The 17,023-nt window shown below is 55.0% G+C and overlaps 1 long non-coding RNA gene across 3 annotated transcripts; it reads right to left on the bottom strand.

Moving 5' to 3' along the window:
- Positions 1–5,562: 5,562 nt before the first annotated feature.
- Positions 5,563–8,055, bottom strand: LOC119341122. Of its 3 annotated transcripts, none has more exons than XR_005164907.1 (4): positions 7,526–8,055; positions 6,532–6,639; positions 5,957–6,409; positions 5,563–5,849 (listed from the first exon to the last, which is right to left on the bottom strand). It is a non-coding gene; the product is annotated as an uncharacterized LOC119341122 (long non-coding RNA). The 3 variants fall into 3 exon arrangements; XR_005164908.1 differs by having other exon boundaries at positions 5,957–6,133; positions 7,526–8,053; XR_005164906.1 differs by having other exon boundaries at positions 5,957–6,639; positions 7,526–8,054.
- Positions 8,056–17,023: the final 8,968 nt, after the last annotated feature.

Here is a 17,023-nt window from a genome sequence, read left to right as displayed (position 1 = left end):
ATAATACTAGAGGTTTTTAAAAAGTTTGTTTTGTTTTTTACTTATTTATTAAAGTTTATTTTGTTTCTACTTATTTATTTTCTTTTCTTTTTTGCTTCTTTTATTTATTTTATGGAAATTCTTTCTTTTTTCTTTATTTATTTTATTTTGTTTCTACTTACTGTTGCTATTTTTATTTATTTTATTATAGTTTATTTATTTTAGATTATTAAAGTTTATTTTGTTTCTACTTATTTATTAATGTTTTTCTGTTTCTACTTATTTATTTTATTTTGTTTTTATTTATTTATTTTCTTTTCTTTATTTGCTTTTTTATTTATTTTATGAAAATTCTTTTTGCTTTTAATGTTTTACACACAAAAGCCCTCTCCCCTGGCTGGTTCATTGGTCCCGGTTTGTGGCTTGACCCGGTCCTAAAGACCTCCCTTTGGTCCCGGTTCAGGCCATCGGGGATCAATAGTGGTGGGCCAGGAGCGAGGCCCATTGGTCCGGGACCAAAGGGGCCAGACGAACCGGGACCAATGGCCCCACGAGGCCTGGCAGGCCCCTGGCCTCACGAACCGGGACCAATGGACCCATGGGTATCGGTTCGTGACCGAAACGGGACTAATGGGCTTATCTGGCCCGGACGTATGCCCTGTTTTCTACTAATGGGGCATCTCGAACGCCGACCCATAAACCTCCCGCAACCGTTCGGACCGGGCTGTCCGAACCGCAGAAGCCATCCAACGCGGCCCTTTATCAGTCCGCAGAGCGGTCCGGATGCGATTTCTCCCGTAAATCCGAGACAAAAGTGGGGGAGATTTGCGGGAGTCTGAACCGATCCCAAGCCCGTTTCTGGCCGCCTTGGCCCACCAAAAAAACTCAGCCCTCCCACACGTTTTCAGTCAGCGCCGCTCAAGAGCGTCAGCGCCCGCATTCATGCCTGCCTAGAGCGGACGCGACCACTCACTGGTGTCGGCATTGAAGCGATGCGCGGGCCGAGAGAGGGCCGCTTGCGCCGCTTCCCGGTGCAGGCGACTGGCGCGCTCAAACGACACGACGGCCGCCGGTTCGTCCGTCTGCCGCTCGCATTGATGGCACGCGGTTCCGAGGTGTCTCCTCCGGCGGCACTCGTCAGCCCGTCTACCGCCCACCGGTGCTATATAAACTGCTGCCCTGGTGCCCCGGCCATAGCCACAATCATCCCTCTCCACACCACTCCCCTCCATGGATCCCTCTGCGGCCAAAGCTCTCTTGGACAGGCTGACGTCGGAGCAGAAGAAGGCCATGACAGCCATTGTTGCCGACTAGCAGGCCGACAAGTAGCCAGAGGACGTGCAAATGAAGGACGCCTCAAGCCAGTGCCACCCTCTTCTTCCTCCACTGCACCCTCCTCCTCCGCGTCACCCTGACCATCGGCGAGGCCCGTGCCCATTATATGGACATGGCGCGGGAGGAGCAGTTCCGGGAAGCACAGGCGACGCCAACTACAACCACAACCTCCTCCAGGAGCATCTGCAGGCGGAGGAGAAGGTCGCCACCGGCAGGGTGGTCGCAGCGGACGTGGACCTGGCGGAGCAGGAGGCGTTGCTCGAGTCCTACCACTCCGCCCGTGAGATCCGCCTCGCCCGCTGGCGGTAACGACAGCGGGTGGCGGAGGTAGCAGCCGCCGGCAAGGAGCGGGAGGACGATGCACGCGAGATATTGTTCGACGACACCGACAACGAGGAGGCCGCGCCCCGGCGCCATGGCCACGAAGAGGCCGACACGTCCGTGGGGGGCCGCCGGCAGCGAGGAAGAGTAGTGCACGGTAGGTCGCCGCCGCTCGGGTCCCAAGAAGGCCACCGCTCCTCCCTCTCCCGTCGGCACCAAGCTGGCAAGCTTGGTGGGCTCAGCATCGACGGCTAATTAGTTGCTTGGCGGCGACATCGAGATGGACAACTTCACTTTTCGGGGCTCCGGAGGCAGAGCTGGAAAAGGCGAAGCCTCCGTTCTTTTGGTTCATGGCTGGAGACGGAGACCGGACGACGGCCGATCATTTAGATTAGCCAGCCTAGGACCGCTTTCATGTATTTGTAATGAAATCCGTCATCTTTATATGAAATTTGGCATGGTTATATAAAATCAGGCCGTGTTTATATGAAATCCGCACTTATTTACATGAATTTCGTCCGGTTGGTTTGAATTGTTGTGAAAATGTATGCGGCTAAAGTTCGATAGCTATCTCCCGCATCCATGTTCGCAGACTGGTCCCTCCCTGTTTGTGAACGGATGCGGGAGACTTTTTGCTGGTTGCCATTGGAGATGCCCTAAGCACAAGTCTTGCTATATGTCTTTGTGATAAAGCACTATCCATTTTTGTACAAGTGAATTGTGGGTCTGAGCTACTAATGAGCATGTCAAAAATATATAATTGAGCATCTGCTCCCCGGCCTGCTTATCTAGTACGTCCATATTCTTCGGGATATGTGTCAGCCGTTCCCGTAAGATGGTCATGCCATGATGGTTATATCGATTGGGTTAGCAGTACCTTCGCCCGTGATCTACCTACTGCATAGCTTAGGTCTGTGCCTGTGATAGGCCTACTCCTTGCAGACGTTTGGAATCTCGCAGAGACGTAGACCAAAGGTCAAGCGAGCGTGCGCGCAGGTGGTTTTCATCTTCTGCGGCCGCGATTGTATACTGTATGAGTTTCTTGGCACAAAAGATCAGACTACTCGCCTGATCAGATACCGAGACTGGATGTATCGACTTTGCAGCACGCGGACAGATAAAGTGGATTCCATGCAAAACCATCCCATGCAAAAGAGCTGGTCACTGGTTGACAAATTTTCTTTAATTAGGTGTGTGCTGCATAAATCAAGTGAATAAGAGCAACTCCAACTAGGCGACCAAACGAACGCACACTTTGTGCATTTTTCGTCCGTTTCGGTTGCCCAGATGAAAATGCGCCTCCGCTTTTTTAAATGGATTGGCAGATGCACCCAACGGAAGGTGGACCCATTTATGCCGATATGGCCGAAACTGACTGATTAAAAATAATTATACATAAATGGCCGGTCAAACGCCTGTCAAAGTTCACTTAAACAATTGGAAAATTGAAAAAAAAAATAAGTTGCCCGCACGCTGCCCTAGTAGACCGCCTTGCCCTTGCCCTTGCCCTTGTCGTCGTCGTCCTCGCCGCCGGTGAGGTCAATGAAGACGGGGGAGGCCCAACCCAACTGAACGCGGCTTGATAGGCCGCAGCCTCCTCCGGCATCTGCTATGACGGCGGCATAGCGACGAGGCGGGCGCGCTCCTCCTCCTCCTCGAGCAGCAGAGCTTCCTCGACACGGCGTAGCATCTCCTCATATTACATCTGCCGCTCGCTGTCGGCCCACTTCTCGGCGAGCCAGTGCACCTTCCAGCGCTCAAGGTGGGCCGCCTCTTCTTCCGGCATGGCGGCGTAGTGGCAGGGAGGCCCGCTCACCCACTCGCGGTACTGGCCGATCCATAAATAGGACTCCTCCGGCCAAGTGGGGTGTGGCGGTGAACGCTTGCGTGTGGGAGTTTGCTCACGCTCCGGCTCGGGCTTGGACTCGTCGAGGGGTGGCGCCGAGGGCGGCGGCGACACAAACAGGGGCGCCTGGCCGGAGTCACCCACCGCGGACAAAGCAATGGCTGGCTCCAGCCCATCCCAATGGGCGTCCTCCTCGAGCCAGCTCGCCTCCAGCGCGTGCTGAAGTGCCTCCTCGAGGGCGGTTTGGTACTCCGCCTCCTCTTCCTCCAGCTCTACCCGCAGGGGCGGCGGCGGACGGTTGTGGTTGATGTGGACGCCGCGCCGTCGTTGCTCCTCGTGCTCGAGGGCAAACCAGGCCTCCCAGTTTGGAGAGTCTGCGGCGTACTTAGGCATCTGCCGCTGCGCCGGCGTGAGCTGCGCCCGCTGCCTGCGCACCTCCTCATCGTGCGCCCACTGTGTCCGCGGAACCGTCGGCATCGGGATCCGCTGCGGATCAAGGTAGCAGTGGTGCGGCGGCGTCACGTCGAGGTAAGGCAGCGGCTGCCTGTACTCACAGTGCCCCCGCGCTTGGTGCATCGGGATGTGCAGACAATGCCGACCTGGGCGGTCAAGCACCGGCGGCGGAAGAGCACGGGAGGATGAGGTGCCGGGGGTGCCCTTACCTTTCCCGATGTCGGAGCTGTTGCCGAAGAGGCCCATGGCTAGGGTTTTGGGTTGTCGCCCGTGAGGAAGCAAGAAGGTGGTGGGGGGACAGATGTGGACGGAAGTGGATGAGGAAGGCCACCCCGCACGCGGGTGTTAAAAACGACGCTTGGACTGCCTAACTAGTGGGCCCAGTGTCGGTGGTCGTCATAAATTAGACGGTGGGCGGTAAATGCCTTACTCCGGCATCTTGTCCGCGGACCACGTCCGGACACAAAAACGGACATGTACAGGAGGTATTTGCGTGTCAGCATTGGAGATGACATAAGAGCAAGGGCCGACCCAATTTGTCCATGGTATCTATTTGGGTCAAAACGGACAAAAGAATCGGCCCAACGCAAATACCTTGGATCCATTTTATTTTATGTCTGTTTTGTGTCCATTCAGATCCATTTCAGTTCTAAATTTGGGTCACATTTGGATCGAAGATGGATACAAAGTAGATATTTCTTGTGTCATCTTCGTCCGCCACATGCGACGCCTGGCCCATTGTCACAGACCCACCTCTCTCTACTCCTCTTTCTCTGCCCATCCCACGATGCCACTGTGCACCCAAGCCGGCGGCTGGCCTCGCCTCGCCTCCCATGCGTCGGGGCCGCTGCTGCTATTGGAGTGGGAGCGCCGCCGCCCCCGCGCCGCGCTCGGCCTCGCCTCCGCCGCACCGGGCCGGCGTTCCTGGCCGCGTCCGGCCTCGTTGAGTGCGCACGGTGGCCATGGCCCATGGGTGGCTGCAACACGGGCAGGCGCGCGAGAATGCGACACGGTGACTAATGTGCCTAGCACATTTGCAGCCGATTCAGGTTGGATAATGTACCTGGCACAGTTGCAGATGTCTGGCAATCATGTGACCGTGGAGTATGGTACAGTCACGTGCCATGTACAAAGCACAAGACAGAGACGGGTGCCATGTACAAGGCACAGGATGCAGACGCGCTGAGGGGTTTCATCTCTGAAATGGTGCGTGCGAGGCACATGAACTGCTTGCATGTGCCAGGCACATGAGGCGTATTAGGACAACCGGGAGGGGGAGGTGGGTGGCGATGGTGTGATCTATCAATGGTGAACACAGAACATGCTTTGTGATCCTGTAACACGAATTGCTGACGTTGAAGTTCAGTGTTCACTTTCCAATCATGTTATTGCGCAAGTAAAATCCAACATGAATTACTCAAATTTATAGCAGATTTTTCAAGGCGGACCTCATGACCATTATTCCATTAGTAAAACCGTGCCAACCAAACTTAGATCGAAATTGCTCCATGCACGACACAAGTGGCCGATCTATGCACGACACGTAAATCCAGCGGCCGACGCCCTTCTCAATCAACGTTTGTCCGGCCAGATTTAATCCATCGTCTGTGCATCGTCCAATTTCATCGTGTGTGTAGCAAGACTCAACTTAGATATAGTCACTGGAGTTGCATAGGTCGAAACTTACACATAGTAACAGACCACACCGAAAGCGCTGCAAGTCCTTGAATGTCAAGGTTCACAAAAGAGCTGTAACCATTCATCTTGTGTACAAAGATGCAACATACATTTTCCAATGTACCGAATGCACATCTAATCATCTTTCTCATCTCCGGATATTCCAACTGATGTATCCCCCTGGTGTACACACACTGGTCGATGAGCTCGCGCTTCATGAGGGATAGGCCATTCGAAGCTGACCAAAACCACAATTTTATAAGCCAACACAAATTATTCAGCGAATTTAAAATGCTCAACAAAGAGAGATAACACAGAATTGCAGATACCATGCGTTAATCTTACCAATAAAAGGAAGTGCGTTTGCCTTATGCCATCCCTCTCCACATCCACAAAACATCTTTCATCACCACGAGGGAGGCAGATTGTACACCATGTCACCAGGCCGCGCGCAGTGTGTACTCATCAAGAAACCTCTACTAGCCAGGTCCATGAATCCTGGTCCTCCTATCTCCATGAATCCTGGTTACAAAGATTGTCTTACCCAGGGGCGAATCTACTAGGGGGGCTTTAACAGGCTCAAGCCCCCCCTCCAGTGCTGTAAAATTTGTATTTACTACTAGTTTTAAGGCCCAGCCCAGCTACTTGCAGGCTCAATCCAACACATATTTGCATGACCCAAGCAGCCCAGCCCCCCCTCCATTATTTTCTAGATTCGCCACTGGTCTTACCCATAGGCTTATTCTCTCTTTTACATCAACAGATTGCAAATGTTCAATATATGCCCCAAGCACTTGCCTGTTGCAGCATTGGACAAATGCAAAAAGTTGTGATCCAAACATGGCAGATTGTCAAACGTATCATAGAAGCCTTATAATGTCGAAAATAATGGAGCAATGACATGATAATAGCAATCTTACAGCTTCGAACCAATAGAAAGTTGTCATCGGAACTGAAACGTGGCAAGATGATCCTTCGACAACTCCACACACGGCAGGCAGGTTTTTGCAATCGAGACACTCCATGGCCTACATGTCAAGAAACAAAAAATAAGCGACATCGCTCCGATAGATATTTATACCCTGTCCCGACAAATTACCACGTACAACAACAAATTGTTAGACCACGCCTACCATTTTTTTTTCATAATCTAATATCTGTGCTACCGCATGTACATACTCACATCAGTTTTACATATGCGTGCGTGCTCCAGATTATTGAATGCCACAATAAGACAATGGGGAGGAAAAAAATGCACGAAATTGAGATTTTCACTCATTCAGCATGATCTAGAGTTGCAGCCATTAATATACAGCATGATCCATAGCCCATTGACGGCCAACGGCAGAGCAGCCCGAAACATAGGTACGCTTGTAAACGCAAACAGCATCCGGAATAACCCACTGTTGTGCACAGGCGATAGTATTTGAATACATTAAAAGATTTTTGTGCAGCGTAAACATATCAAACTATGCCCAGATTTAGCTGACGCGAGATATCAAGAAGCAAGCTGAGCCAACACATCCCTTTATATCCCAGACCACGCGGAAAAATCGAACCGATACACAATCCGTTCTGCAACATGGATGAAATGAGTATGCGTTTTGTTGTCGAACTGCGCAATCCGCAATAATACGCCTCATTCCAGGGGGAGACGATGGTATATAGCGTGGATTCATGAAATAAATGAGGCTAAAGAAGCGCCACACCGGCCCCTAAATCCAGCGCCATAACCCATCTCCCCTTACCACCCCTGCTCATAGATCTAAAGGTAAGAAACTATCACACAGACCTAGAAGCTATCGGATCTTGGATGGAAAGATAATGCTAGGATTTCGGTTTGAGAAGCAATAATATGTATTTTTCTGTTTGGAGAAAACTCTCGGATATAGCGGAGGAGGGGATGGCGCATACATGGGACCCGGGCGAAACGAGATCTTCGCGTTCCAGCCGTGAGTCCTGTATCTGAATCCGCCCAGCTGCCGTCGATGGATGAAGAGAAGTTCTTGAGAAACAGGAACGAGCAGACGCTCGGCGTCCCACCATTACTACTCGCATCTAGGATGTGCGCAGCATTTGGGATGCTTGAGTGCCCCTTTAAATCCGCCTCCAACGACACCCCTCTATCTATGAACCCGCTTGAAAAGGTTGGATTGCCGGCGGTGAAATTGGATCTGTGGCCCTGCACACAAGCCATATGCAAAGGGGATTCAGAGTCTCGCATGGGAAAAATAGATTTATTAGAGGCCACCTCATACGGGCGATGCGAACAGTAGTGTAGTTTGCGATTAGTGTGAACCCATCGCCGTCCGCCGGAGTGGTTTCCAGGCGGCCGAGCGCTGGCGCAATCGAATCTCCGGCTTCCGCTCCATCCATTGAAAGATGAGTCGAAAAACGAGCAGTATGGTCTATGGTGTGTAGTGAGTGTCGCGGGTCGTAGTCACGGGTGCGCGTCGGTATGCAGGGCAGTGGAAGACAAAAAATCGACAGAGCCTACGATGGAGCAGTACCCCTAGGACGTCCTAGTTGGCCGTAACAGCCACCTGCCACGGTAACAAGTACGATAAAACTGGATTCCGTGATGGGCATCTCGAAGTATAGTGCACAGATTCAACCGCTGGGATAGCATGGCCCCAGTGCAGATGCTCAGAAAATCCGCGTCCATGAGCATGTACACGGTTGAAATCAGGGAAGAAAGCAGCCATGCATATGAGACAAAAATGAAAGTCACCGCAGAGATTCCTCTAAGGCGATGGATCAACTGGTCCTAGTTGGAGTGATAGCGTTATATCGGATTTGCATGTGAAAGTATACATGATTTGAAGATTTATCAACACAATGAGTTTTTGCTGTTTGCTCCACCTCAGACTTTTCATTGCATATGTTAAGTTATTACATCTATCCGAAGGAAGTCTTTAGCACAGAGATAGAACTCGATGGAGTCCGGATTTGAGAACGTCGACACCTTGTATGCATATCTGAATCAGTTCCAAACGCAGTGTTTTTTATTGGGTTTTTTTTTTTAGAAAAGGAGGATGACCCCCGGCCTCTGCATCTGGGAGATGCATACGACCACTTTATTGATTATTCTCGAGGACCTTACAAAGTATTACAACAATGTGCCTGAATCCATAATCTTGGCAACATATGCTGCTACTCCTATCCAAAATGATGAAGGGGTGCTAGCTGGGCCACTACCCAAACCACTCAGCTAAGCCTAACATCAAAAGCCGGAAGCCGAAACTCATTCGGAGGCCCCAGCCGAGCCACATACCGGGTCTGGGGCACAATCCGGTCAGACGCACTCGTGTGTCGTCGCCGCCATCTTCCACAGGTCTTCAGATCATATTGAGCCTTCTATCTTGTCTGGCCACTCAGCCATCGACGTCACCATGACGCCAGACAGCAACCTCCTCCTGCGCGAGCCCATCTCCGCACATCGGACGCCAAGTCTCCACAGCGCCATGCCATCGATCTCCGCCGTCATCAAAGTGTGAGATGAAACACCGCTCCACCATCCCTCCAGCCAGCACTTGCTCCAAGACGATGCCCCCAGAAGGGTAAGCGATAGAACACCATCATCATCCGATCCGGAAGACCCAGATCTGGGGTTTCCCCCTGAGCACCCCGAACCTGATGGCGCAGACTGCCGACGATGCCTCGACCATCGGCAGTAGCTCCACCAGACGAGCGTCGCCTACGTCGCCGCAGCCTCCAAGATGAAGCTGACCAGAATGCATGTGTCGACACCGAACCGCCGCCACTTCCACCGCCACTTGAGCAGCCCCCGAGCAACGCCTCAGGAAGGAGCACGGCACTGTGGTATCGTCGTCGCTTGGAACCGAAGGTTCTGAGGTTTTCACCTGAGCTCCTGGGAGGGGTGAAAGGAAGGAGGTCCTCTCCGAAGCCTCCAACGAGGGAAGCAAGACCCAAAGGCACTGCCATCGGAGTGGCCGCCACGCTGGCCAAGAGAGTCCCCCGGAACCCTCCCAGCCACCGGATCTGCAAGGCCGGCACCAAGAACGGTGACCGAAGCCACCAAGGGCCGGATCCGCTGCAGATCGGAGTAGATCGGGGTCGAGGACGAACATCACCATAGCCACCAACATCCAGCGAGGAACCGCCACCGCAGCCGAAGCCCACCACCTCCCCGCCATCCACATGGCCAGGGAATTGGTCCACCTATCCACGTGCGGCGCCGCTCACCTCCAAGCTGCGCCGCGTGCCACCAGCCATGGCCGCCGCCATGGATCCGAGCCGCAGGTGGGCCGCCAGCAGTGGGGCCCCGCGGGCACACCAGATCCGGGCCGCCAGAGCCACGACGCGGCATCCAGGCGCCAGATCCAGATCCCCGGCGCGCGAGCACGGCGCCTCCCAGCGCAGCCAAGCCCGCCACAGTGCGCGCCCTCGACGCCAGAGCCGCGTGGGCTGGAGACCTCGTGCGCCCACGGCTCCTACGCCGCGACCATGGCGTGCCGAGCAGCGCCGGCCCGCGCACAGCCACACGCCGCAGCGCCTCGCGCCAGCCTCGTCCGCTTGGCACAGCTGCCCCGCGCAGCCCACCTCGCGAGCGGGAGTGGAAGAGCCCGCCGCCGACGACACCACACGGGCTTTGCCCGGGCGGCGCTCGCCAGCGGCGGTGGGGAAGGAGGGGGGATGGGTGGCGGCGGTGCCCGGCGGCTAGGGTTAGCGCCCGGGCCGCTCGCGGGGAGCGACACGGGGCTCCTCCACTGCCTCTTAAAAATGGGGGGTGAGACAGAGAGTGATTGGCAAAGCACCAGGATGACAAAGTTGCCAGAATATGCTTCGAGTACTGTTATTTTTGCCTCGATTTGATCAATTCGCTAGCATTAAATATATTCTGTTGATATTTGTTGCTTCAATCTTCTATTCCCTCCATTTCAAAATAAATGTTGTTTGTTTCAGTTTAAATTTAAAGTAAAACCCCAATACTTATTTTGGAACGAATAGACTAGGTAGGCTTTGTATACAAAAGATGAGGAGTAGAAATAGAATCAAGTGTCCCACAAAATAAAACTGACATACACAAGTGACTTGGGAAAAAGCCTTCTTCCTCTCCATCTTCACTGCCGAGACTATGGATTCGCCTCCCATCCGCCTGTCGCCCCGTGGCCAGTGGCGGGGATAAGATTTCTGGAGCCTCGGCTCCGGCTAGTAGATAGGTAGGGTTTTAGTCCTTGTAGGGGCGGCGTTTGGACGGATGACGGTGCTCTTTCTTCGAGTTAGTCTTTCAGACTCCGATCCTCCTCAAGTTTGTTCGTTGGACGGATTAGACAGAGCTCCGACGTAGATTCCTGCCAGCTCCTTGGGGCGAGGTTAGGATTTCTCACCGTGCGTACGCGACGGCGATATTTGGTGTCAGATTCTTCAGATCGATTCAAAAATTCAGTTGTGACGATTGCGGCTCCGGGGTGCTAGTCCGTAGGGGCACGTGCACAAAGACTTTCCAGCTGTCATCGACAAGGTCAGGCCGGCTCCAGTATGGGAGCGGTGCCAACAGCTTATTCTGACTGCGGCAATGGTCGTTCGGTGGTCCATGAACCTCGATGTAATTTTTATTATGTTTGATGTGTTTTATACTTCGGTGAATCTTTATAATAGATCTGATTTTTTTCGAAGAAAAAAAATGTCCTGAAAAAAAATCAAGTGTCCCTAACATGGTGTAGATTACGGAATTTGATCAGCCAAACTTTAGGGAAAACCCTCTCTCCCTCTCTCCAAAAACGAAGCCAGCTAGACTACGATTTGTACGGCCCACGTATATCCCAGATACCCGCACCTTCGTCTTTCCCCCGCCCGCATCGCCGCCGCGCACACAAACCCTAGCTGGCCGTTCGCAGTTCGCGTGGTGCGTAGCACCCATTGACGAGTCTCTTAGTCTCCCCTCCTCCGTACCGGTCGATCTGTAGTTTCGCCGGCGATGAAAGCCCGGATCTCCAAGAAGAAGAAGAGAGACACGGAGAGGAGCCCGTTCTCCCGGCTCTCCGACGATCTCCTCGTCGAGATCATCTCGCGCGTGCCCTTCAAGGCCACCCGTTGCTGCAAGTGCGTCTGCAGGCGATGGCGCGACTTCGTCTCCCACCCCGACCACCGGAAGAAACTGCCCCGGTCGACCCTCGCCGGCTTCTTCTACAAAACCGGCAATCTGTGTGCCCGAATTATGGACCGTCATTACAGAAGCCTAACAGGGAAGTGGTGCCCTGGCATCGACCCCTACTTCTCGTTCCTGCCCAAACACAGACTCTGTGACATTCACATTGACATGTTGGACTGCTGCAATGGCCTCCTTCTCTGCCGACGACAGAATACCGATTATTGGAGGACAACGGATTACGTGGTGTGCAATCCGGCCACTGAGGAATGGGTTGCCGTGCCTGGCACCGACAGGTCCAGCGAGGTGCGGGTCGCTCGCCTGGGGTTCGACCCGGCCGTCTCCTCCCACTTCCATGTACTTGAGTTTGCACCGGCGGATGATGATACACACGTCAGACCATTGGGGATCTACTCTTCCCAAGCTAGAGTCTGGACACATCGGAGCGATTGGGAGTGTCCAATCGATATAGACAGGTATTCATGTAGCACATTTTTCAGAGGTGTGCTGTATTTATCTTCCTATGAAGATAAGGTTGTAGCTGTCGAAATGGAGGGAAATTGCAGGGTCATTCGTATTCCTACGTCACATGATTCTTGTGTTGCTCGTGAAGTTTATGTGTCACAGGGACAATTGTATTTTGTAATTTCCAGTGAGTCTGAACTGTCAATGTGGGCTCTTGAAGATTCTACTAGTACTGAAAATTGGACCTTGAAGCACAATGTCAGCAAGCTGCAATTGTTTGGAGCAGGGGATCCATCTTATGATCTGTACTACGATATTATCATCCACCCAGAATACAAGGTTATATTCATACTATTTACAAGAAGAATCTCGACATGCATATCATTTACGAAAGTAATGTCATACGACATGGATTCTAGGGAGCTGCATTCTGTAGGCGATCTTGGATATGACTGCAAGAGTCCTTATCTTTCATATGTTCCTTTGTTCTCACATTCATTCATTCGCTGATGAGCACTAGAAATCTAAATTGTGTAGTGCTGATGAGCACTAGAAATCTAAATTGTGTAGTGCTGATTCACAACGGTGTATTAGTTTTTTTGCCAACAGAATGTCATGTATCTTTTTTATGAACAGGATGCCGTGTATCTTTCCTTTTTATGATATTTGTGTTAGTTCTTGAACCCAACCAGCTCGGACTTGGCTAGGCCTGTTATGATGTTGTTATGACCGGTTTAGCTTATAACCGGAGGAGGCCCACCAGGCAGTAGTTAGGGGCTTGGCCCACAAGTTATCTTAAGCTATTCATATTGAGGTTATAAATAGTAGATGTAAAACACTTTTGAGATCAAGCAATAAGAATATTATTATTCTTGTTGCCCGGCTCCCAGAGGAGCCGGAATCCTAGCCGCCGCCACCATCTCCCTCCTACGCGCCGGCGCCCAGCCGCCGGCGCGCCCGCTCATCACCTCGCCCCGTTCCATCCTTTTCCTACAACCTCCGGAGCAGGTCTGGTAGGATCCCTGGTTCTACCAATTTGGTATCCAGAGACTCCAGTTCGGTCATGTCTTCTCCATCACCCACGCCGCCGTTGCCCTTCGGCACCACCACCTCGTTGTCCCCCCCCCCCTCGATGACCACCAACGGAGCTCAGACGCTGCCGGGGCCGAGCGCCACCGCGGGTGCCCCAATGCCGTCGGCCCCAACGACGCCGGCTCAAGTCACCCCCGCGCCACCGCCGACCGCCGTCTTCACGCCAGAGCAGATGACCACCGTGCTGCAGCACCTAATGACGGCAGTCCAGGGCCTCCAGATACACATGGCGGGGCCCTACGCTCCACCGCCGGCTGCGCCGATCGCCGCCTACGGCCATCCCGCGCTGCCATGGCCGTCCTAGGGCGCCTCCGCGGGCGGCGGCTTTCCGCTGCTGCAGCTTCCGGCGGGCCACCCAGCGGGCCGCCATCACCGCTGCTGCTTCCTCCCCAACCGGCCGCGGGCCACCCCAGCGGGCCGCCATCACCGCTGCTGCTTCCTCCCCAACCGGCCACGGGCCCTCTCTAGCCGCAGTGGCCCACCACGGCAATAGCAGCACTCGTCGCGCCTCCACCGCCGCTGATGCAACCCCTCGCGCCACCCCTACCCAGCTCGGGGGTGCCCTCGCAGGTCGTCCTTCCCATCAATCAGGTCCGGTTCCCGCCCTCTCCGTCACCAATACCAGCGTGGGCGGATGGATATTCACCACCGTCGGTCTACACCGTGAAGCCCGCTCAGCCGACCCTGTTCCCGCAGTTTGGCGGGCCATCCGGCTCCACAGGTCGCTACCCGGAGTACCTTGACCAGGCGCCACCTGCCGCCCTGCTCCGCTCCTCCGAGCTAGTTCGACATGGCGCTTCGGCACACACACCGCCGCAGTTCGCCAAAATCGACTTCGCCACCTATGATGGCACGGAGGACCCCCTAAATTGGCTCAACCAGTGCGGCCAGTTCTTTCGCGGGCAGCGAACCCTCGCATCAAAGCGTCCCTGGCTCGCCTCCTACCACCTCCGCGGCGCGGCACAGATATGGTATTACGCCCTCGAGCAGGACGAGGGAGGCATGTCCCCTTGGGAGCGCTTCCGTGAGCTCTGCCTCCTTCGCTTTGGGCCTCCAGTTCGCGGGAGCCGCTTGGCGGAGCTCGGTCGCCTTCCCTTCACCTCCACGGTGCAGGACTTCACCGACCACTTCCAGGCCCTGGCGTGCCATGCTTCGGGCGTGACGGCGCAGCAGCGGGCCGACCTCTTCATCGGGGGCCTTCCGGATCACATCCGCGTGGACGTGGAGCTTCGTGGACCTCAGGATCTCCAAACGGCCATGTACTACACCCGCGCCTTCGAGTGTCGCGCCCAGGCTATGCAACAGGCAAGCCCCGGCTCGAGGAGGTCGACAGGCCACCCGGCAGACCCCGACACCGGGCCGGCCAACCCCAGCCGCTCCGACGACTACCACCCCGGTCGTGACGCGGCCCTTCCGTCGGCTTTCTCCGACGGAGCAGATGGAGCGGCGGCGCCAGGGCCTCTGCTTTAACTGCGACGAGCCCTATATGCCGAGCCATGTCTGCCCTTGCCTCTAAAACTTGGAGACGGCCAACTACATCGAGGAGGACACCCTGACCGACGGGGCCGACGCACTGCCACCCCCAGCGGCTGCGGAGGCCGCACCCGCCGCCGCCTCAGCGACAACACTCGTGGTCTCTCTCCACGCGCTGGCGGGCATCCGCGACGAGCGGACCATGCTGTTTCCTGTGATGATCCACGGCGAGCGCTTGGTGGCCTTGGTGGACATAGGCTCCACCCATAACTTCCTCCCCGAGGCTACCATGCAGCGCTTAGCACTTCAGCCGACGGGCGGAGAGCAACTTCGGGTCATGGTGGCCAACGGCGATCATCTCCGGTGTCATGGACTCGCCCGGGACGTTCCCATCACCATCGGTGACAAACACTTCTCTATTACATGTGCGAGCATCAACTTGGGCTGCTTTAACTTCATCCTTGGCGTCGACTTTCTTCGGACCCTCGGTCCCATCCTTTGGGACTTCGACACTCTCACGATGACCTTCTGGCGACTGGGCCTCCGCATCCGGTGGGACGGCATTGGGGCACCGCTCCGGCGACACCGCAGCTCCAGCTGGCTGCGGCAACCTCTGAGGCCGAGCATCCCCTACTGGATTACCTCCTACAACAGCACATCGACCTCTTCGACGAACCACAGGGCCTGCCATCGGCCAGGGTGTATGATCACCGTATTCATCTACTGCCGGGCTCCGCACCGGTGGTGGTTCGTCCTTACCTCTATCCGCAGCTGCAGAAGGACGAGTTGGAGCGGCAGTGTGCACTCAGGCTCGCCGCAGGCATCATTCGGATCTCCACGTCGCCATTCACAGAGCCAGTCCTCCTCGTCCGCAAGTCGGACGACACGTGGCGCTTCTGCTTTGACTACCGCACCCTTAATGCGCTCACACTCAAGGATAAGTTTCCTATTCCGATGGTCGATGAGCTACTGGACGAGCTCCATGGGGCGCGCTTCTTCACCAAGCTCGATCTCCGGTCGGGGTACCACCAGGTGCGCATGCACCCGGACGACATCGCCAAGACGGCATTCCGGACTCACCACAGCCACCTCGAGTTCTTGGTGATGCCCTTTGGCCTCGCCAACGCGCCGGCAACCTTCCAGGCCCTGATGAACGACGTCCTCCGTCCCTACTTACGTCGATTTGTGCTTGTTTTCTTTGATGGCATTTTTATCTACAACGCCTCGTGGGCGGAGCACCTCCAGCACGTCACCATCGTCTTCAACGAGCTTCGGGCGCATCATCTTCATTTTAAGCGCTTGAAGTGCTCGTTCGGGACGCCTTCAGTCGCCTACCTCGGCCACGTCATTTCGGCTGACGGGGTTGCTACGGATGCCAACAAGGTGGCGGCCATCGCTGCCTGGCAGACGCCGCACTCATCACGGGCTCTTTGCGGTTTTCTCGGCCTCGCGGGCTACTACCGGAAGTTTATCCGGGAGTTCGGCCTCATCGCATCGCCCCTCACGCGTTTGCTGCGTCGCGACGCCTTTGCCTAGGACGACGAGGCGGCGACAGCATTCGAGGCCCTCAAGGGGGCCCTCACGACGGGTCCTGTTCTTCAGATGCCGTACTTTGACCGCCCATTCATGGTGGACTGTGACGCCTCGGGTGCGGGGTTCGGCGCCGTGCTTCATCAGGGCGATGGGCCTCTCGCCTTCTTCAGCTGTCCCTTTGCTCCGCGCCAACTTAAGCTTGCGGCATACGAGTGGGAGCTCATTGGCTTGGTACAGGCCTTATGCCATTGGCGGCCCTATTTGTGGGGTCGGCCATTCCGCATTCACACGGACCACTACAGCCTCAAGTTATTGCTGGACCAGAGGCTCTCGACCATGCCACAACATCAGTGGATTAGCAAGCTTTTTGGCTTCGACTTCTCCGTCGAGTATCGCCCGGGTCGTCTTAATACTGTGGCCGACGCCGACCTGGACTCCACCGTAGGCGACTCTGAGGGGGCGGCGCGGTGCATCCGCTCTAGGTCGACCTTCGGCCTCTTCGATGACATTCACCGGGCGACGGCGACCGCCGCGGACGCCATCCTTCTTCAGCAGCAGCTGGCGGCCGGCGACCTGGAGGAGCCTTGGCGCTTCACCGATGGCCTGCTCCTCCATGGGCGCCATGTCTTCGTACTGGCGCATGATGATCTCCGTCACCAGGTGTTGCTGCTCGCCCACTCGGTTGCCCATGAGGGTGTGCAGAAAACCCTCCACCGCCTCCGTGCCGGCTTCTACAT

This window comes from Triticum dicoccoides, chromosome 7B (assembly GCF_002162155.2).
Source record: "Triticum dicoccoides isolate Atlit2015 ecotype Zavitan chromosome 7B, WEW_v2.0, whole genome shotgun sequence".
NCBI classification, from domain to species: domain Eukaryota; kingdom Viridiplantae; phylum Streptophyta; class Magnoliopsida; order Poales; family Poaceae; genus Triticum; species Triticum dicoccoides.
This window is presented reverse-complemented; position numbering and strand designations above follow the sequence as displayed.